Source organism: Zonotrichia albicollis, chromosome 3, assembly GCF_047830755.1.
Source record: "Zonotrichia albicollis isolate bZonAlb1 chromosome 3, bZonAlb1.hap1, whole genome shotgun sequence".
NCBI classification, from domain to species: Eukaryota; Metazoa; Chordata; class Aves; order Passeriformes; family Passerellidae; genus Zonotrichia; species Zonotrichia albicollis.
The window spans coordinates 34,821,574-34,843,977 of NC_133821.1; the positions used below are offsets into that span (position 1 = coordinate 34,821,574).

The window sequence follows — 22,404 nt, forward strand, 5'->3', positions numbered from 1 at the left end:
ATACTTGCAAAGGCATTGTTTTTCCTCCTGTTAATATTCAAGTAAGTTTATTTTTAAAGTACTTTTTTTTTTCCATTTTGTGAAAATGTAAACAAAGCAGGATCAACATAGTTTCCCATTCCCAAAAGCCACATAGAGCATTTATTTCACGCATCTCAGCAATTTGAGGCAAAATCTTGTTTTTGTAATGAAAATACAGTAATTACACCAAGCAGGGTTGAATGGTGCAGCTACCCTGATGGGCTTCAGGGTAAGTGGGTTCTTAATGTTTACTCTGATTAATTCCCATGAATAGTTAAACAGAGCTCAAGGTTGCTTTAAAGTAGTTTCGTGTCATATTTCTGTGAAACCTTCTAAATGAGAACCCGTGTCCTTCAGGACAGTGAGGGGAAGACATCAGCCTGCTTGCCACTCTGACACCTTATTTGTAACATAATTCTTTTAATTAATTTCTAATTTTATTTCCTGCTTTTGTTAAGAGCTAGCCACTGTAACTCAATATGTATGGTTTTATTACTAAGGCTAAACTTCCCTGCCCAATAAAAGCTGGACAGGTGGCTAGCCACCATTTTATGAGCAGTTAAACCATTTAGCACATCGCCACTAGTTTTGCATTAGCACCAACCCTGGGATTCATTACATGGTTCAGCAGTACAGAAACCAAATACATTATGGCCCAGCAGGGCTCACCTCAGGCTGAGTTCTGCTTGAATTTTCACTCTTGGTATGGATGCAAAAAGTCAACCATCCTGCAAGTGACATGGTTGTAGTAGACAGCTTGTCTTTGGACAAACTCTGTACATTTGCAATGAATCCATTTGGTGAGAACTGCTAAATGGCATCAAACCAGAATCACACCACCATCCACTCCATGAAGGTGCAGATGCAGCCTTGGTGTCTGATGAGCAGCCCTTGCTGGGAGGGTGTTTCCCATTCTGCACTAGTTTAGGGTAGGAGTTTAAGAAAAACCCATTCAAAAACACAGAATGGAAAAAATAAAGACAAGAAAGTGTTGATGTTCTCTTAATCATTTGCTCCCCTCACACAGCTATGAAGCTTCCAGCACTTACTGCTAACCTCCAAGATGGTGTTTGTCATGTAGATATGCAGCCATTAGAAATATGAGAACCATCTGGTTCCTTTCTCCTTGGAGAGCAAACAGCTCTCTGCCAAGGTGGGCCGAAGTCAGATGGATTATTTCAAGATAAAAGGCCTGTTTGCTTTCTGTAGTTTCTCTCAGCCACACAAAATAACAGCACCTATTTATTTTTTCCCTGCTGTTGCTAAGTATATCTCTATGAGGGTCCACCTTTCTGCTTTATCTCTTTGCCCTTTTCACCCCCTCCCTTCTCTTGCACCATGTCTATTTAATTTTAGCTCAGTCCAATATTTCCCTCTCAGAAAAGCAGCACAATATTCATGTGATCAAATCTACAGTAAAGGTTAAACTTAATCTCTGAACTGAATTTTAAAGAGTATTTCATACATTTCTGTAAAAATGGTTGGAATTTTCAAAGAAATCTGCCTCTCAAATGAGTTAAAAAAGAGAAGGAGGAGCATAATTCTGGAATGGATGCTGCTTTCTGATAAACTGCTACCCTGAAGAAAGAGGAGTTTTGTAAGAAACAAGACAACTTTTCAGGGCAGTGTTATTCTTCAAGATGACTATGTGGATACTCATATTTGCTTTGATCTAGCAAATAATTTTGTCTTAATTTTTTTCTAATGGGAAGTTTTGAAACTTGCAAAATTTCTGGTGGGATTTTGGGGTTGAATCTGCTTCCTCTGAGGCTCCTTTGGTGCTGCTGTGTTCCTTCATTCCCTGGCAGTCCCATTTTGGGAGAAGCTCAGCCATGGGCACAGAACCGTGGGATGGCAGCAACATCCCCCTGGCGACCCTGTTTTATGGAGAAACAAACAACACAATGCCAAACTTCCAAGAAATTTTCAAAAAAGATCATTCTCTCTGGCAAGCAGAAAACAACAGCTTGCAAGTTAGGAATATATGTATTGACATTTCATTTCTTGCTGCTCAAACATACTTTGGGGTTTCATTTTGCCTGAGCTCAACTGCTGGTTGTTTATACAGGCTACTGGCTGTTTACATTAGGTCAATACATAGGACAGGCTGTTTATACCCAACCAGCAACAAATTCCACAGCACACTCTGTGTCTAGCACTGCTGCTTTTTCTATGTGCAGAGCTGGAAAGAAATAAAAAATTTGGCTCTGGAAATCAGCAAGCAACAAGCCCTCCTGTGTGTGGACTCTCCCTTGCCTCAGAAGTGACCAGCACCATCATTATTTAGTGTTTTCTTCAAAAATGTGCAGCGCTGAGAACAGGATCAGCACAACAAGAATGGCCCAGAGGAAAGTGAAGAGTCCCAGCTGATGTTTGTGTACAGGGTGACAGAACTCACATTTGTGGGCACTTGGTGCAGTGGCACATGCAGGTTTGCGCTTAGCTCACAGTGCAGCTGGCTCCAGCTCCACACAAGAAAAGCCTTCTGTGTTTAATTGGAATGTTTCTCTTCTGGATGACTTCTTGGGCTGCTCTGACAGAGCTATGTGCAGAGCTGGGCTCTCCTGCCCTGGGTGAGTAATGCTGTTTGTACCCCTCATATGATTGATAAACATTTGCAGTGCTGCTAAGAAGCTTCTTGGCTACGGATCAGTGGGATCCTGTCAGGCTGTGGGACAAGGGAGGTTTCTGTCCTGCTACTTTCAGCAGTGCTCCACTGATTTGAGCTGCCAGAGTCCATCCCTATGGGATTCACACTAAGTGAAGGATGTTGAGCTTGATGATCCTAAAGGTCTTTTCCAAACTAAATTATTCGGTGTTTCTCTTTCTGGAGCCCCAGCTCCCCACAGACCACCATGGCATTCCTCCTCTGTTTCTGCACTTTCCCTGGAATAAGTCTTCCCATGTCTTCCCTGCTGGAGACAAGACAAGGGGGAAAGCCCATCCTTAACTTGCTTATCTTGCTGGTCCCAGTAAACCTGTTAAGAGAGGTGCTGACTGTCCAGATACTGCTGGGGACCTTAATTCTGTGCTGAGTGTGTGTGGATCCTGGAAGACCAGAAATATCTCCTTATTTCTGGGAAATGCAAGCTTGATTTTTTTTTTTTTTTGCATACTTTCAGCAATTTTGTTCTCATTTGACATCTAACTCCAAATGCAATTTGACTTTCTTTTGATTTGGGGTCTGTGGCTGCCTGTGTGCATTCCCAGCTGTGGCCCTCAGGAAGAACACAATGAGAAAGGGCACAAGGTTGAGTGATACCCACCCAGAGGGGAATGGTTTCATCTCCTGCTAGTCAGCTCTGGGCCCTTAACACTGGTGAGGAGAGTTTCCTGTGGGTGATTCCTTCAACTAGATAGAAATGAGCAGAAAGCACCTGACAAGAGTCTCATTCCACCTCATCTGGGGGCTATTGATTACAGAGGAAGCCTGGATGTGTAGATAAATTAGGTATCTGGCTTCTCAGTGCCTAAGAAGGAAGAGGACTTTCATTCCATCTCTCCCAGTCCTTTCCAAGTGCACCAGCCTCACCAGGGCTGCTAAGGAGGGTAGCAGCAACTGGGTTGTGTGAGGATGCATGCACAATCTCCAGGAGTTATAATGTTAATGCCAGATTTTATTAATAAATAAATGAATAGCTCCAGGAGGGTGAAACTGGTTTAGCATCCCTCCTATTTCCATCATAAACTGGGAGCCTGCTGGGGCTCCCCATACCTCCCCTGGAGCTGGGAGATGATTTAATGGACTGTCTCCTCTCAGGGCTGGCTTGCACTTAATTCTGAACAAAAAATTATTGCTATGCTGGTTTTTCTGCTTTTCCTGCAGTAATATCATCAGGACGAATTTAATACAATATTAAGGTTGTGATGAGGTTTTATCTTTCAAGTGTGCCCTTCTTCAATGCCCTGTCACTACAGTGCTGGGTTTAAAGGCACCTTATTTGGCAGATCTCTCCAAGTAAAATAGTTTTTCTTTATCAATTCTTCATGTGGCTATTGCTAATAGTCTGAAAATTCACCATCTTGTGTCTTTGAAATCTTCCAGTTAAATGATAAAAAGAGGTTGCTCATGGAATAGGCATTGTTGGACATATTCCTGACAGTTGCACAAGAAGGAACTGAAGCCTGCAAAGAAACAGAAGCTCTTAAATTTTGGCAGCATTCAGTAAACTGCCTCCCATTAATAAATAACTGACATAACTTCCAGCTTTTTACTCCTTTACAGATGCTTTTTGCTTGGCAGCTGGCCTCATCCCAACCAAGTCAGGAGTAAAAATTCATGATGATTTCAGCTGGCCAAAGGGTCAGGGGGCTGAGGATGGATATCTGGATGCTGCAGCACTCTGGGGAGAGCAGGGAGCAGCAGCCTCTCCAAGAAGCCTCTGTGAGTAAAGGGTTCAGTCTGGTCCTCTTTAAAAGTCTTTCTCTGTATTTTAATCTTGGGCATAGATACACTCCATGATAATCTGCTTCCTGCACTGCTTCACTGACTCCCTTTGCTCCTATTTCATACTAGGGAAAACGAGCTCCATGGTACGTGGCAGCTGTGGGGGTCAGGTTTGGAGGGCTGAAGAGTGTGCATCCAGGTTAATCAATACCTGCCAGTGGGCTTAAGGCAGCTGTACCATTCCTTACCATGCCCCTAACTGAACCCCATCAGCCCAGGGATAGGCAGGGAGGTGATGCTGCTGTTTAGCTGCCAATGCTGCATTTGCACTGGGGCTGCCTCCATCGCTCAGCCCCTGTGCCATCAGTGGGGCAGAGGTGTGCCCCTTGTAGCTTACAGACCCTATAGCCACGAGGAGCACAGAATAAAAATCCCACCCTGTCTTTAAGCTTCAAATTGTAGCCCTGGTAACATTTGTTCCACTGGTGGAAGGTGGGCAGGAGCAGCACACAGGCTTGTGGGGGGTCCCTGCTTTTCCCTGAAATTCAGAGCTCATCTCAGCAGTGTGGCACTTACTAGTAATGACCCTAGGGGATCTCCTCTGTGCTGTGCAGGAATGGGCCTGAGCTTCCTGGCTGCCCTGCTGTTCAGGGAAGTTTGGGGTAGCTCAGGGTTTGCAGCAGAACTTTGCCTTTAGCAGAGGCACTGCTGCTCGATAGGGCTCTGTGCCTGCCTGTGAAATCCCACTGCTGCACTGCTTTTCCAGCAACAACTTTAAATGCCATTCATCAATAAATCCATTGGGCTGCTCGGCTTGTATTACATGCCACTGATTAACTACCATTAAATTAGCAGTTAGTGTAATCAGATATAAACATTCCTTTGTGGCTAAGCTGTTAAAGTTTTTTCCTTTTTACAATTGCGTGTAACACATGTCGGCACGAGACAGGCTCAGTAATTTCACATTACTGCAGCTAAATTATGTTTGTGGGCTCCAGAAACGCTTCTGGTGCTACCAGGCTCGTAAACACCTACCTGGCAGCGAAAGGCTACAACTCCTGCCCCAGAGCATTTGGGCTTTAACAGCGTTCGACGTAGTACAGTGAGTGGATTTATTACATAAATATGTGCCTGGCCTATGGGCAAGTGATTGGTAGGAGTTCAGAATTTGATTTCCTGACATTGACTGCTGACTTTCACCCTGGGTCACATTATTAATTAAGTCAGCATCTAACTCGTTGCAGGGAGACGTGAAAGAAAGGTAGCAGTTGGAAAGGAGAGGGGTGCGACTCCATGTGGCTTTCAGCTCTGGGAACTCCAGGCTGTCCTAGTCAAAAATGGATTTTCATTTTTTTCAAAAGGAGACATTTCACAGGTATTGTTTTGGACTTTATGTGTAGTTCTGTTCCCTCTCCATTGCTAAGTTTCTTTGTAACTCTTGAAAACAGAAATTAAATACACAGCTGCAGTTATTCTTTTGCACCCATGCAATATGGAACATAAAGAAATTATTACTGGAATCTACTATTTCAATGCCAGTGTTACATCATAAAAAATTACCCACCAGCATCCATGTTCCCATCATAGCTTTCTGTGCCCTCACAATGCAAGAAAATGGCTACAACGTGCAGCCCACACGGAGCACATATAATCTGCAGAAAAAAAACCATCTGTGGAACATAATTTTTTAAAATATTTGAGTGGTAGTGTTGCTGTTTTGGTTTTTTTCCCTGTATTAATCTGATTATGTTTCTATTGCTTAGGTATCACTGTATCAGCTTTTAGAAAAATACTTATACACTTTAAATTGTGTGCATGATCATAGGTGAAAATTTGCACCCACAGTCTAATAACTTGGGAGCTAGAAATCAAACTACTAGATTAGCTGGTTTAAAAATTCAGCCTTGTCTCTTTAAAAAACATGACATTCACAGCATTTAACTCAAGTTGTTGAGAATGATTTTTTTTAATTGTAGTTGTACTGTTTGGAAGTACTGTATGGATTGTTAAACTTGGATAATATGTTGTGTTTCGCTCTCAAGGATACCTGTAGTTTCTCCAGCTATGTTCAGACAGCTTTCCTGAGTCTTGGAATGGGAAAGCAAGAGGATTCAGCTTACACAACTGCCTGTGTTGTCTTACATTATGTTTGACTACTTGACAAAACTTATGATACAAAAGATTTGGGTTTCTAAAACCAAATAGTAGGTTACCCTCTAAATATATTCTCCTTCACTGTATGAGGAATTGAAATTTATATGGCTGCTCTTAATATTTCCTTCAGGGGTGCAAACCTGTAGAAACTGGATTAGTGTGTTGACTCCCTCAATTAACTTTAATCTAATATCCTGCCTATTTAAATTAGTGTAAACATTGGTGTATAGGGCTAAGGGAAAGAGTTGAACTGAAAAAGATTTATTTAAGGATTAGTGTAGTAGCTAAATTAGAATTAAATCCTGGAAGTAAACATCCCAGCAATGCAAGTTGAGGGAAACAAGAGACCACAGCAAAGATCAGTCGTTTGAAACAATAATGTGCCACCATGGGAAGAGAAAGGAAGAAGAGGAGAAACAAGTAAATCAAGCATTACTGTACAAATAAGACTCTAAGCCTATTACTGCCACACAGGTTGTGGGGAAACTCCCAATTGAATGCAATGGAAAGAAACTTTTATCCTTTTCAGCCTTCTCTTTGATTTGCTCAGTTGAATTACACTGTGGACTGAAATATCCACAGCAATTAGAGTAAAAGGATAAATTTATAGAAGAATCCCTGAAGGTACAGGTACAGGTACAGGTACAGAAATTATCACATTTGCTGGCATCAGATTTTCTACAACACATACTGAGGTCTTGTTAGACCCTTTGGATAAGAAAATAAGAAAAAAAAAAAGCAGTTCACTCTCTGTTAGGCTGCACTGGGAACCAGATTTGCCTGGGACATAAAATCATGAGTGCTTTCCCAGACCTAGCAGAGATTTTATCTCTGTTCTGTCCAGCACTGCCATGGCAATGCTCTCAGGGCCACCAGCACACAGCCAGCCAGATCTGGCTCAGCAATCCCACACCTTGCTGAGGTGAGCTGGGGTCAGACTTCTCTCCTGGGTAACAAGTGATAGAACAAGAGGAAAAGGCCTCAAGTTGTGCCACAGAGGTTTAAGATGGATGTTAGGGAAATTTTCTTTACCAAAATTCAGTGACTGGAACAGCCTGCCCAGGGAAGTGGTGGAGTCACCTTCTCTGGAGGGATGTAAAAGATGTGTAGATGCTGCACTTAGGGCCATGGTTTAGTGGTGGAATTAGCAGGGCTGGGTTAATTCTTGGACTTGGTCTTAGAGGCCTTTTCCAACCTTAACAATTCCATGGTTCCATGAAGCATCTGGGACTCCAGGAGTCCTTTGTGTGCCAAAGGCTAAAAGGAGAAGACTGTGTTCTCAGACTGTTGAAAGCTGTCTTCCAGATTTCAAATAAAAGCACTAAGCCTCCTCTTGATATTTATTTAGTTGTATTTACTTGGATAGAAACATGCTATCTACTGAACTATGACTTTGGACCTTAATTATTTTTGCAGTTTGACTTGCATGTCAAACTTGCATGTTTCTGTTTGAGCAAATGCTACTGATTTGGTGACAAAAATCTGACAAAAATTCAGCCTGGGTAATATGGCTGGAGGATGCTCTGGCTGCCTGATTTATAAATTAGGTAAGGGCTTAGGGCTTTTTTTGCTAAATACAGTTTAAACTGATTTTCTTCCTATATACCCAACATCCTTAGCAAATGTGAGCTATTCCCTTTTACCACTGGCCCTTATTGGCAGAGAAGCCAGCCCACTGCTCCAGTGCTGCCAAGGAGCAGTGGAGCCCTGTGTTAAATAGGGCTCTGCCCATCAGCAGACAAGGGCACAGCACTCCAGCACAAGGAGGAGGATGGCTTGGATCTGCAGGCACCCGGCACGTGTGGGGCAGCCTCTTCCAGCAGAACATACAGATTGCTTCCCAGCCACGTATAGAACTCATTTTTTAAAATTGTTTTGGCAGTTTCTTTGCGCTTTATACCCCCAAAAGACTGAAATGATCCAGCCAGCTTATTCCAAAGGAAAATGTCTGAATTTCAGCTCCTATGAGCAATTGTCTTGTAAAGGCAGGCAGCTTAGTATTCCATCTTTTTGACTAAAGCAGCTTTTAACAAGCTTGTTCTTGGCAGAAGGTTTTGGACTTAAGCATGACTGAAATACATCATGTGCCTTAAGAGCATGCTTTGTGTGAGCTGCCACCCTGCTTGGCAGGGGATGTAAAGAAACACTGGTTCTGGGGTGACCTGAACCCTCGTAGCATGCCTTCTGAGAGGTCAGCAGGGAGGAGTGAAAGAGTGCTGCATCACCCTTCATAGGACATCTTCTTGCTGGGCAGGGGAGAGAGTTTACAGGGCTGTTACTCACAGGACACAAAAACATCGCTCCACAAATTAATAATCCTTGGTCTAATCCTCTTCTCTGCCCGAGAAGAGGAACAGCCTGAGCACCCTGCCAAGAAAACCTTCCACAGCCCCTTCTGGGTGGATGTGGATGGCAAACATAAATGCAGCCACTCCATCTTCCTCACTCACCCTAAAAGGCACAGCTGTATCCTCAATGTTAAACATGAAGCAACAAGATCTCTGGATAAATTCTCAGTGTAAGAGTGTGCTGATAAACCTCTCCAGTCATGTAATTCAAGCTTTCTTCTGCCTGACACCTATTTCAGCTGAGCTGTTGTGTTTAAGGCTCCGTGGTATTTTCAATAACGTTACTTGACTGGCCCTTAGTTAATGGGGGTCGCTGTGATCCTGGGGTGTCTCAGCACAAATTGTGTGATGAAGTGGTGTGTTAGGGCCAGAGGGGCCATTACCCACCCTCAGGGCTGGGAAGCCTCCTGTCCCCCTGTCCTGCAGAGGCTGTGCTGGCCCAGCCTGGTGCTGTGAAGCACTGACTGCTCTCGCATCCCAGCATGTGTATGTGAGAGAAAGCAGCGCGGACAGAGAGGGTGGAGGATGGGGCATAAGGCTGACCCTAATCACCACCCACCTTAGGGGTTTGCTGCTCTTTTTCCCAGTGCATGGTACCTCACTATGGTGGTAGTGCCCCTGGGTCAGCAATTGATATCTTCCTCAAGCTAAAGCAGGTCCATACTTTTCTGACAATGCAGGAGGTCTTGGGTCCTTTATGAGAATTATTTTATCAGATGCTGGTGAAAAGAGGTCATTACATAAGCACAAAGTGGACCCAGTCTGTGCAGAAAGGGCAAAAATCTGTCCATAGATCAACTTTCAATAAGCAATAGATGTAATTTAAGCTTGCTTAATTGCGTTACCTTGAAGTTCTAAAAAGTTGCAAGAGGCCTCTGGTTTCAGATGGGGTATAAAGAGAGAGTATAGGGTGCTGTTTCAAGGCTAAATCCTCTCTGCCTGTCACTGAAAAATCAGGTCTGAAGAGCTCTCAGATGGAGTATTAACCCTGAGATGTTCACAGGGCACACTGGGCCAGTCTGGACCCATTTGCTGGTGTCCTGACAGATCCCCCAGGAACACACACATTGGGAGTTTGTATTATCCAGACTAACAAGAGTTTTCTGCTTCTACTAGTCTGTCATCTCACCAGCTTTACAGTAACCTAGCAAAAAGGAGCTTTTGACTTGCAGAAACTTAGGGCTAAGCTGGGGCCAGCAGCCCTGGTTGGTATTTTTGCTGGTGTTGGTTCTCTGTATGGCCCCAGCAATGCTCGTGCTGGTGGGGAGAGCAGCAGTGAGGTGGGGTGGCTGGGGCAGGGGAAGGAATCTCTGCCTCTGTGGGAGAGCAGAATGAGCAGAATGTGCTCTTTCACAGAGCTTACAAACAAACATGCTGCGTTGGTGCAACTTGGTGGAGTTTTTCCATTGACAGAAGACTTTTGGAGCAGGTCTTTGTCCAGGATCAGCAGGGAAAATGCCAATTTACCTGTGCTGTCTTACTGCCCACTGCATGAATCCTGAATATAAAAAAGAAATCATATCTGAGTAGTGCTTTCCTACTCTCGTTCAAATGGATTCAACTGCTCAGCTTCCATTTCCCCATCAGAGCTCCACATCAGCCAGCCCTGTTTGTACAAAAGCCAGCAAGAATGTTTCAGCCAGTGTGGGGTATTAATGCAGGAAGCCAGCACTGGGTTGGTTCTCCTTGTTCCCCTTGCTATAGAGTTTCACAGCCTGGGATATTAGTAAATATTTATGTTTAATTACTTTCACTTAAGCAAAACAACCACAGCCAAGAAAACTACAGAGCAATTTAATGGGTTTTAACTTGCCACACTAAACTGCCTTCTTAAACATAATGAATTATATGAAGTCATCCAGTTTCAGACTCTCTTAAAGAGGTAATTTAATTCAAATAAGGTTGCATATTACTAGCTTCAGTGTCTGAAAACATTTACAGTGCCAGTAACTGTTCCATTGCCCTGAGTTATTCTGCAGCCTGAGAGACAATAGCAAACTAAGCTTAGAAAAGTGTGCTGTGGTTTGGTTTGGTGCAACTGGTAGATGAAATTTCTACATTCACTGCCTCAGGCAAGAAGTGCCAGGTGAGTGTGTTGGAGTCTCCTTTTACATAAGATAGTCTGTGCTGAAACAAAACCAGGAAACTAAATGTGACACTAGATGCTCAACAGCATTGTTAAAAATCTTTTCCATGAGAAAACATCTTACGAAAGGGCTCCTTCCTTCTGGTTCCTAGACACCAGGCTGCCTTTCTCACATATGGTGATTAGATTCAGGTATATGTCCTTTGGTCCATTGTTGCAATATAACATAAAGATGTTTCTGTTTCCTGGCAGCCCTACAAAGCTCATATTCAGGGAGAAAAGAAGGGGAATGCTGGGTTACCTACACAACTCTTTTTTCCCCTGACAGGTACCTAATAGAAAGAACTAAAGAAATACCTGTACTATCCCACCCGTAGATCCCCAGCTGCTGAACTGTGTGCAGGATTAGAAATCAGGGCATTTTTCCCCTCAGAAGACAAATGGTTATCATTGGATTGACTTTGGAGTTAAGAGTCAGAAGGTCTTGCCACAAAATCTATAAAACTTTGTGAGGCTTTCAGTGTCCTTTAAATGGTCTTCCTTTAAAGTAATTGCATACTCTAAAGCTCCTTATGGGGCTTAAGGGCTTTATTTGCCAGAACAATTGCACACCTTGTGAAAAAAACTGTAATCCAAATCCCAAGCTTGGTTCTGCCAGCTTTCCAGATGTTGATAGCTAAACTTGTAAAAGCTGCTGGATGTTGATTACTAAGTATGTAGCCTACATGTAAGCCTGTCAACAAGGTAGGCAGAAGATACTCACAGAGAGCCCCTGTATTCTCATTTGTCTCTGAAGCTGGATACACAACTCACACTTTGCAACTTTGCTCCTCTGTTAAAAGCACATGTAATGACTGCAACACTGAGCAAAGATTACTGTACTAGAAAGTGCTGCAAGTGCAACAGTCCCCACACAAAAACATTGCCATCAGCCTTCAGCTGCCCACCATGACCAGCTGTGGAGATAATACTTTGCCAGATTTTGAATAAGACTTGTGAGAGCACACAACCTTCAGTGGAACCAGCCTTGGCTTCAGGGCTTTTGAGGTCCCAGTGAAATCACAGTCCAAGGTTATTTAACACCCTGTTTTCCATTCATCTCCTAGTTCAGACACCATTTCCCATCTATTGTCTGAGAGCACAGTAATTCCTCTTGATTCATACTACAGCCTTGGAGCAATTCAATGCCTTTCAAGCCAACTGAATTGAAGAGTGAACCATTGATCAGCATTGATCAAGCTAAAAATGTCAGCTTTTGGGTTGCTTAAAATCCTGGAAGATCACAGAATGTGAAGGGTTTCCTTCCAGTACTTGTGGGATAGGGACTGTATCCTTCCTGGAGTCACACAGCATCTGCCTGAATGGAACTGTGAGTGTCAGGCACTGCAAACACTGTGCTGCCTATTAATTTGTTCTGATTGCAAGCTCTTTGTGTCCATTCACATTCAGCTAGCTCTGACTGCTGATTAATTACGTGCTTAAAGTTTTGCTCTCATAATACAAAAGTCACTCCTGGGAGAACATTGCTGAGCATGCCTGATGAATGTAAAACATCTTCTTTAAAAGAAGCCACGTATGAAGTTGCTCAGGTGTTCTTACAGAAGACTTCTGATAGGATTATAAGTGAGCATACAGCAATGGAAAAAAAATATTCATTAGAAGGGATTACATTTAAACCTTTCAAGATGACTGATGTATTTTTCCTTTTAACTCTGACTTGAGTGAGCTGTTGAATGGAGCTCAGAGATTATTTCTTGTCAGAATCTATCAAAAAACCCTGAGATCACTAAGGCATTAGAGCATGTTAAGCATGAAATTTTCATTGCCCTCTGTGGTACGTTTTAACAATATCTAAAAACCAGTATTCACTGCTCAGGGTACTTAGTCATCTTTTAGGAGAACTAATTTCATTTAAGCTCATGGTCAGTAATCAGTCTGGAAATGAAACCATTAATTTTAATGCAGTAAGTGCATGTACACATTAAATTTTATTGCTTTGTCTGAATTTAAAAGGGCAAAAGTAGGGCAATTTCAGATCAGTGTAAAGTTGCAGGTGCCTGTAATTTACTGCTCACTTCTTAAGAAAGGAGAGCTCAATGTTTCAAACTTTTAGTCCTGCATGTCAATGAAATAAACTTCCATGCTGTACATTTCAGGAAGATTTGGATCAAGCTTTTGGACTATACCATTTATGTGTCACCTAAAGACACAAGGTGTGTAAAGTGCACAACAGGCACAACTGTGTGCTGCCATTACAACCAGGAACAACACAGATTTCAAGAGTCCTGAAACTTGCTACCCAAGCTTGATATACCTAAAGATCTATTGAGCCAACTATAAAGACATTAAAGAAAGCACAATAATAAGAGTGCAACCAAAGCCAAGAATATTTCCATTTTTTCAAAGGCTTCCAAACGTTTTATATGTAGCAAGATCATGTGCAGACTCAAGGCATCACATTTCAAGTTAAAGTCAGGCATTCATCTGTAACTTTGAATATATGGGTTGGAATCAAACACAATATTTTCACGTTACTTGAGTTTAGGCTTTCTTTGTGTTTTTATGTTCCTGTTCAAAAGAAAGGAAATCCCTGATACCAAGACAAGTAATCTATGTTCTGAGCCAATAAATCCTCAGGGAATTTGAAACAGGTAGATTGTAAGAGGCCCTTTTTGGAGTCTGAAAAGCAATGGGTGACATTGGACTGATCTTAATGAGAGTTGCAGGTGCTCAGCTTTTAGGAAGAGGTCATTTCCTGTGTGTTGGCACAATGACAAAGATGGAAGATTGAATGGTTCTTCTGATTCACAACTCAGTAATACAGACTTCTTAACTGGAAACGGCTGGAAGGATACCCTTGGAATGCTCTTGGTGCCCTAGCACATCCTAAACACTTAAGGCACATCTCAACATCATTAAAATAATAGATGCAAATAAGAACCTGCTAGCTGGTAATCAACAACAGCTCCTCTCCCAATCCTTATTGTTCGGTTTCATGTTCAATACAGATATCCTGTGGCTTTGTTGTCATCCTGACTGCAGGAAAAAAAAAAAGAAATAAACCCAAAACATCCCAACCAGCAATGCCAATGCGTGTCTTTGTTTTTAAGAAGAACAATTGATCAGGGGGAGACTGGAGACCCTGAGATATTTCTCTTAGCCCGCTGGGAAAGCAGAACTTTGACAGCATGTCCAGCCATGGGCTGGGCCTAAAACAGCATCTAAAATCACCTAAACTTTCTTGTTTATCTCTTGATCTCTGTTTTCAGTCACAGCCAAGTGATTCAATACAAATTCCCTCGAATAAACATGCAAGTAAAACCAGGTATTTACATTTGAAGTGGATCGTCATTAAGGTTTCAAGCTGTCAATAGGAGCAGCACAGGAAAATGTTATTATTAGACCTGAAAGTCTTTAAGGGAATGTGTGAGAAGAAAGGCTAATATCAGGGGACCAGTAATCTGTTCCTAGCTGGCTTTTAATTCCACTTAGCAAACATGAATGATTTTGAGTGTTGAATGAAGAAGCAAGCTACAGAACCTGCACCAGGCATTTAAACTACAGCTGGCTGGAACACGATTTGCCTGAAGGCAACATTTTTAAGTTCAAAGGTAAACATTTGGCTTTTTATAGAGAAAATTAGTTGTACAACATACTTGATTGAGTATACTGCTACCCAGTCCAACTTTTAATTTAAATATATTAAAAAAAATAACCCTTCTTTCACTGACAGTGTGCAGTTTCCTAGAGAGCTGCATAGTTGCTAGCAAACATCAGTCCTGTGGGCCTGATCTAGAAGACAGAGGTAAGAACTTCTATAACTTAATATTTTCCAAGGCACCCTAAAGGCTTCCTATTACCTTCCCATGTAAGTTGTTTACAGCCAGCTCCAAAGAGGAGCTCTCCTGCAGGACTTTGACCATGCCTGTAAACTGATAAAAAACCTCCCCCTGGAAAATTCCCCTGGTGAACCTCATCATAATATTTTATTGTCTTAGATCTTAAGCATATGCACAGGGATCCTTTCTGGCAAAAGCACAGGCAATAAATAATGCTGAGCAAGGAGAGGTCTGTACATTGAACTTATAAAGCAGTGATGGTGGCATTTTGTAGCTCTTCTTGCTGTTGAACTAAATGGAGCTTTCTAAGGCTGCTCCAATGTCAGCACACACTTTTCCTGCAAAGCTGTCACATAGCATTTGCATGCAATTTTGGACCTTTAAGCATGGCCTGCTTAGGTTTTATTTCTCATAATTGTGGGGCTTTTTTTGTTTAAGTAAACTTTTTTAAAGTGAAGAAAGCCTATGCTTTACAATGGGGTATTGAGAACCATGTGTTCCATGGTACAGAAAGATATGTTATGATTCTTATCTTTGTGAGACTGTGAAAAAATAGTTCTTTGTCCTCAAACTCATTAAAAAGTTATTTAATAAAGAACTTGAAACCATTATCAATATTTACAAAAGAAATGCTTGAGAGCTGAGTTATGTGTTTTGAAATTCACAGAAGGCTCAGTGCATTGAAGCAACAATATATGTGATAGGAAGTATAGCTGACATTTTCCAAATATAAAAACCAGATGATGGAAGGTTTAATTTCTGTGAATTGGAGCAGTAGCTGAGAGCCTAATAATCTCTCAGGAATATTTTCAACCCTTTGGGGTGCTCAAAGAACATAAAATTCTCAGCATTTCTGTCAAAGCAGTTGAGATCAGTGTGGGTTTTGCCAGATTCAGAGGTGGCTCCAGAATTAACCTAGATTTGAGGATGAAGACAATTTTTAAATTTTTGGAGGGGGTTGGTGTGAGGGTGTGTTGTTTTATTTTTCCCCTGAATAACTGCCTATAGTGTGAAGAATCCTCAGAGATGTCTTTAACCCTTGACCCAGGGGTGCCCAATCCCTACTGGCAGGTCAGTCCCCACCAGCCAAGGCAGCAGGGTGCTCCTGTTCCTGTGGCCACGTGCTGAGCCATGCAGGTGTGAGCATCCTCACTCTGCAGCCAATTCAGGGCTAGGCTGGCCAGGCAGGAACCCACTGGGCATCTCCCCTATCTGTGAGTCCATGCATTAACTAAGGTGGTCCTAAGGTAGACACCAGCAAAATGGGCTTTAAAGCCACCTTCTGTGTTGTTAAACCTGCCCCAGCTGCTGGAAATGCAGGTGCTGAGTGTCTGTTTCTTTCATACATATTGAATCAGGGACTGACTAAATGCCTTTATGCAGCAACTGATAAAAAATACTGCAGTGCAGAATAATTTCTGTAATAATTTTGAATATTCAGCCCATTATGAGTATTCATGGTGGAGGGAAACGCATAATGTAGTTTCCTGCCAGAGTACTCCAGCAAGAAATGAGGGACAAAGGATAACTCTGGTCCCTCTGGGATTCAGATGTTTAGGTCTCCTGGATTGCAGGACAATCCTAACCACCAGGATTGGAATCAGGACCAAAAATACTAAGCACCAAGCTAGGCAATAATAATCACAGCCTCAGACATCAGGTCTGTACATGTGATCCCTTTTACCCATATACTCACTATTACTGAAGGCAGACTTATGTCTGAGAAATTCCCATCCAGGGTCCAACCACACACACAAATATTCAATTAGTAAAAGCAGTTTTGTGGGATATTCATCCACATGATGCATGAAAATCCCAAACTGTTTGTGAGGTTGTTTAACATGATGCAATTGGTTTTTATCACTGATGAAGTGTTCATGTGAGTGTACTTCACTGCTCATGCTAACAGGGCTATATGTTCCCTAAACTATGCCAACAGTTGATTTAAAAATATTCAAGCAAAAGACAGAAAAACGCCACATAATTTATTTATCATTTTTAATTGCACACCAGGGGCTTTAGCAGGCTTGAAAATGGTCTAATTGGAATGAAGAGATGGCAAAAGGGTCATGAAGTTGATGTAGTGACCAATATCACTTCCACAGGCTGGAGCCTGACCACTGAGGGCTTTAGTTTCTGCAGAAGTTTCCAACTTGGTCAGTATGTACTGTTAGGCTGAGCTTTCAGCAGTAGTTGGATGAAATCTAATCCATACATCTGGAAACAGCCTGTGTATCACAGCGAATACGTGCAGAGGGGGCTGCTCTTGTATTTGTGTCCCATGTGTTTGCTTTTATTTGATTTTGTATTTGGGTGGGAAAGGGAAAGAGGAAATTCTCTGACATTTTCACATGCCTTTTTTTTTAAGTGACTCTGAGAAACAATTCAAACATCTTGTCTATTCAAAGGAAAGGCTGTAAAGGGACCTGACATCTTTCCTTTTCTCTCACAGAAAGCACTGTACTCCCATCTCCAGAAATCACCACTGCAATTATCCTGCTTGCCAGCATCCTTGGAGGCAGATACCAAAGGCACAGGAATAAACTACAGATTTAGGCTTTCCTCCTTGCCATGTCTTTGGGAACTGGTAGACAGCAAGAAATCATCTTCTGAGTACAGAATAGTCTGCTTCTGCTCCTTTCCATTGTTCTGTGCTGCTGGAACCACTAAGACTCAGCCAACTGCCTTCTGTACCTCTCCAATCTGACCCTTCTATTTCTGTGCTGATTTCTATCCAAGATTGTTTAAGCCCCCTAAAAAAACTACTACTGCTGCAAAGGATTTCATGGCCTGGCAAAATACCTGTATCTCTATCTTCTACAATCATGCTTAAAAGCTCACAGCTCCTAAACCTCTTCAATGCTATGTAAACAGATGAATTAAAATAAAAACACTGCTGGTGATTAATTATGCCTGGATTAACAAAATGCCAGCCTTTGCTTATTGTTCTGAGAGTAAGGAGGAGAGGAACCAGCACTGCCCTGCTAGAAGTGGCTCAGTCACTGCAAGCAGTCACTGCAATCTGCAGAAGAGCAGAGGAAGAGGAGGCTGAGAAACTGCCATTTTCTCTCTGACAGGAGGAATGATCAGAAGAGATGACTGGAGGAAGGAAAAAGGGGGTGCTTCATGAAGATAAAAGGGGGTGTGCTGGGAGAAGCAGGCTGAGAGTTGAAGATGGGAAAGACAAGAGGACCGTAAGCAGAGCCTGAAGAGATGAGCGGTAAAGACACCGTGGAGGCAGCCATACCTCCCCCCACATCAGGGCAGCAAGGCAGACAGAGGGCAGACACTTCCAAGAAATGCCAGGGCTCTGCCTAAGTGGTTTGAAGTCACACACTTGAGTTGTAGTCCTTCTTGCTTCAATTCTGCAGCTGCCCAGGGCCACAGGTTGCCCTAGACTCCGGCCTGTCCTGATTCCCAGAACAAGGTCCCAAATCTTATCTTGGTATGGAGAAAAGTGATGGTGCTAATGATGAAATGTACAAATTTTAAGCCATAAATCCCAAGAGATTTAGTGACCTTCATGTTTGCACACTATGCTTGTGTAGTATCATAATTACTGCAAACATTACCATGATGTTGCCTGAATATTTTGCCTCCCATAACACTGTGTGAGCCATGGCCACAAGAGAATTGTGGCTTAGGAGTCAGAGGCTTAAGAGCACACACAGCACCCATCCACGGCCTGTAAAATTGCTCCTGTCCAGAGTGATCCTCAGCAGAACCCTGGTTCCACATGCTGAGTGGTTAGACCAGCACTTCTGAAGGTGCTGCTTCAGAAGAGAAGGAAGAAGGTGTTTCTTCAGAAGAGGAGAATGCTCATCTCATTTGATGTCAAATCATGGAGCTCCACAAAGGAAGCCTATTCACACTGGGAGCCCATCCCCTGCATTAAAGTATTAGGTTATTGTTTATTAGGCTGACCAGATGCTATGTGCATGTGTGCGTGGTTTTCCATTTCAGACTATGAAAAAAAAGAAGTAAAGGTAAGAATCCCAAGAGTGCCTACAAGCCATGGAGAGCTTGGATTGAACTACAAATATGGGCATAAGGCAAGGCAGTGTGGTTCACTGAGAGGGGAGAGCCTTGGGGTGTCTCCTGGGTGCTGCAGGATCAGAGGTAAGCCACTTCCCATGTGCATGTGGACTTCTCACCTGGGGTGTGACACCTTCCAGCTCCCCTTGGGTGTTGAGCCCCACCTACTCCTCTGGGGTTCCAATGCTGGGGACACAGGGCAGTTCTAATGTAATGTAAGTCATCAAATGAAAGAGGGGATTTAAAAATAATTTCTTTTGTTGCTGGTATTTCAAAATACTTTACAAGCCATATCAAGAGGATTTAAAAAAATCTTTCTTTATGAGTTGCTTTCTTTTCCAGAATAGTATCCTTGGAAATGACCCACTGGGTAAAAACAAAACAATACTAAATCCCTGTGAAAACCAGCCGTTTGAACCGCCATGAATGTCATTACCTCCAAAAGCCTGGGCTGTGTTTGGGTGGCACTGTGGGGACAGAGCAGCTGGGACTGAGCACTGGCAGCACTGAGGTGACAGAAGGTGCCATGGTCCATGCAGAGTGCTGTGGGCACACTTGTCTGCACAGCAGGCTCAAACACAGACCTTGCAGGGTGAGCCCAGGCCTGTGCCAGCTCAGTGGCAATTCACATCAGCACAGCTCAGTTAAGAGGCAGCCACACAGAAATCAGTGGGAAGAAGAAGCCGCAGAGTAAACAACTCTAAACAGTTCTCCCAATTATCCAGGTAGCTGCTTGTGCCTTTATCACTTATTTTATGCACCAGATAAAGAGACCATTATGTTCACACAGATATTTGCACCCCAGCTGTGCTGGCAGGTTTTGTTTTTCCAGGTGCCAGGCACCACTTAGGAGCTTACACCCTCAGACTAAGTGGACCTGAGGTTTGTTACCATGCCATGCTACTCAGACCGAACACATAATTTTTAAAATGCCTGTGAGAAGTGACCTCCAGAGTTTTTGCCATGTCCTTAGGAAATGATCAGCCATGGAAACTCACAATTGCTTTTTTTTAAAAATTACTGGAAGAGCTTGTGGAGATACTACTCAGAGACTGGTAGAGGGGCCATGTGTGAGCTCACTCTTTCCTCATGGCATAACCAGAGGAGCTGAACAGCAACTGAAAAGAGTCAGAAAGTACCTGAGATGCTAGGAAATGTCTGCCTGTCCTTTGGCTACCTACCCCCAGCTTTTTTGAGAACACACCCGTGGGCCAGAAGGAGCAAGAGAGCTGCTGTAGGTTCTGAAGGCACTTCCCAAGCTGCCCTCATATTTCTGCATATGGTCCTGCCATTTTATTAAATTCTTCTGGAGTTGCTCCTGACCTAAGCTAAGTACTTTTCTATTGACATCAACTTTTGCCACTTCACTATTCACCCCCAGGTTATTAATAAAGCATTAAACAATATTGGTCTGAGTCTCACTCTCTAGGGCACCTCATTATTAATCTCTTTCCCTAGAGAAAGAGAATTGGCCATTTATTCCATACCCATTTATAACCAGATTTTAATCCATGACAGGACTTTACCTCTCACTTTGAGGTTACCAAGTTTCCTTAACAGTTTCTTGTATGGGTGTTTATCAAAAGGCTTTTGAATGTCCAAATAAATTATTTTCTCCGGTTGTTCTTTACTCACTATTTTATTAACTCTTAAAAGTGTAAAAGGTCTGACTGGCAAGATTTATTCTTATAGCAGCTATGTTTCTTTTTCTCTTTTGCCTGAGACTTGATATTTCCCTGCAGATTGTAAAATATTTAAAAGAGTGACCCTCTAAATCTAGTGGCTTGAAGCAGCACCAGATGTGTTGTCAATGTTTAATTAAAAAAAAAACCGAATGTAATATACTGCTGACTTTCTCAACTACTTCCTTGTAATGAAGTTAAGCTAATAATGTAAAATTTCCATGAGCTCGTCTGTCTGTGTAAATATTTACAGGGTCTTTATCGCTGCAGTACCAGATTTCCACATATATTAACAGAGTTATCCTTATAACACCTCTCTGATACAGGGAAGCTTTAATCCCAACTGCCTGAAGAATCAGGGCACACTGACATCTGGCACATAAAACCCAAACTGCTGTGCTTTGAGAATAACAGGTTAGGAGATAAAACACTTTCTCCAACTTACAGATGCTGCATTCATGAAAAATGCCAGAATCATCACAATTCACAAATGTAATGAAAAAGGCTCAGTACCCCAGTGTCTCTTCCCAAGCTCTCTAAACTCCAAAGTACATTTTTCCCTTTGGAAAAATGCAGAGCGCTGCAGCTAAAATCCAAGCTTTTCTTTTTTTTTTTTTGCAGTCTATCTGAGCTCGTAGGTTTTTGCTGGCTCTGCTAGTGACCATTTATTTTGGACTCATACCACACCACATCCAGTGTTTCATTATGCATTTTTGCTCCAGCCAGCACTAATACAATTGGCTGCATCTCAGCTTGCTTCAAATATACAAGGGAATGGGTTTCCTCAGAGAAAAGAAAGAACATCAGAAAAAGAGATCCTGCTTAAAGTAAAAAACACGACAGAGATTGTAAGAAAACTTAAAGAAGGCTACAAAATGTATGTGTGCAAGGGTCCACTGCTGGCCCGACATCCCTGAGGAAAGAGAGGCTTTCCACCCTTACTTGGAAGCTGACAAGTCCTTGGCAAAGCAGGGGATGAAGGAGAGGTTGGCCATGGAAGACCCCTCAGCTAAAAGGCATGCAGTCTGTAGATTCTGTTCTCAACAGACTTCTGGCCTCATGTCTGAGGGTGGACTTTACAAGAAACTCTTCTTCCACATAAGCAGCCAGAATAGATGGCCAGGAATTCAGAAGGTTATGATGTAATCTAAAATTTAAAATAAAATTAATTCCTTAAGTATCAAAGAGGAATCATGTGAGCACAGGACAGTTGTGAAAGAACAAGCTTTCTCAGCAGAAACTGAATTATTCCAGCTGCAAGCTTCCATTTGTGGTTTTTTGAGATCTTGAAGCTACCAATGCTCGAAAATGTGGGACTTCTTTTTTGGGGCCTGGAGTCAAAATCCCTTGAGACCAACAGTGGGACTCACTTGAAGATGCCTGCAGGTGAGAGTAAAACAGGGATAATGGAGATGAGCATAGCAAATTTATTTGACTCCATTGAGAAGTAATGCCCAAGCAGTTGGGCTGGGAGCAGAAGGGCACAGCAGCCTGGGCATTTGAGGTGGCTCCTGGTTGGGTTTGGAGGCAATTCCCAACTGTCTTTCTCATCACCCATTCCTTAAACACAAGCTTTGCCTGCAGGATGGCCATGGTTCCTGCAGCAACAAAATTATTTTCCCAGGGAGAAGCCAATGTATTGCCACGATCTTAATCTTATTTAGTGTGGTAGCATGGTTTTAATTTTTCTGTGTTTGATCTCTCAGCTCTAGGAATATTGATAGAAATAGGGGCTGTGAGGATTAAATAAAGAGCAGCTTGTTGCATATGAAAAAATACCCCTCAGTCCTCACTTTCTCCGCGGTGATTCAGCTTTTCCAACAGCGCTGCCGAGATAAAAGGCTCGCATGTG

The 22,404-nt window shown here is 42.6% G+C and overlaps 1 long non-coding RNA gene across 1 annotated transcript; it reads left to right on the forward strand.

Annotated features, from left to right (window-relative positions):
• The first annotated feature begins 2,164 nt into the window (after nucleotides 1-2,164).
• LOC113458753 (uncharacterized) lies at nucleotides 2,165-21,737 on the forward strand. The gene is made up of 3 exons (XR_003379298.2): nucleotides 2,165-2,594; nucleotides 4,247-4,405; nucleotides 17,288-21,737. It is a non-coding gene; the product is annotated as an uncharacterized LOC113458753 (long non-coding RNA).
• Nucleotides 21,738-22,404: the final 667 nt, after the last annotated feature.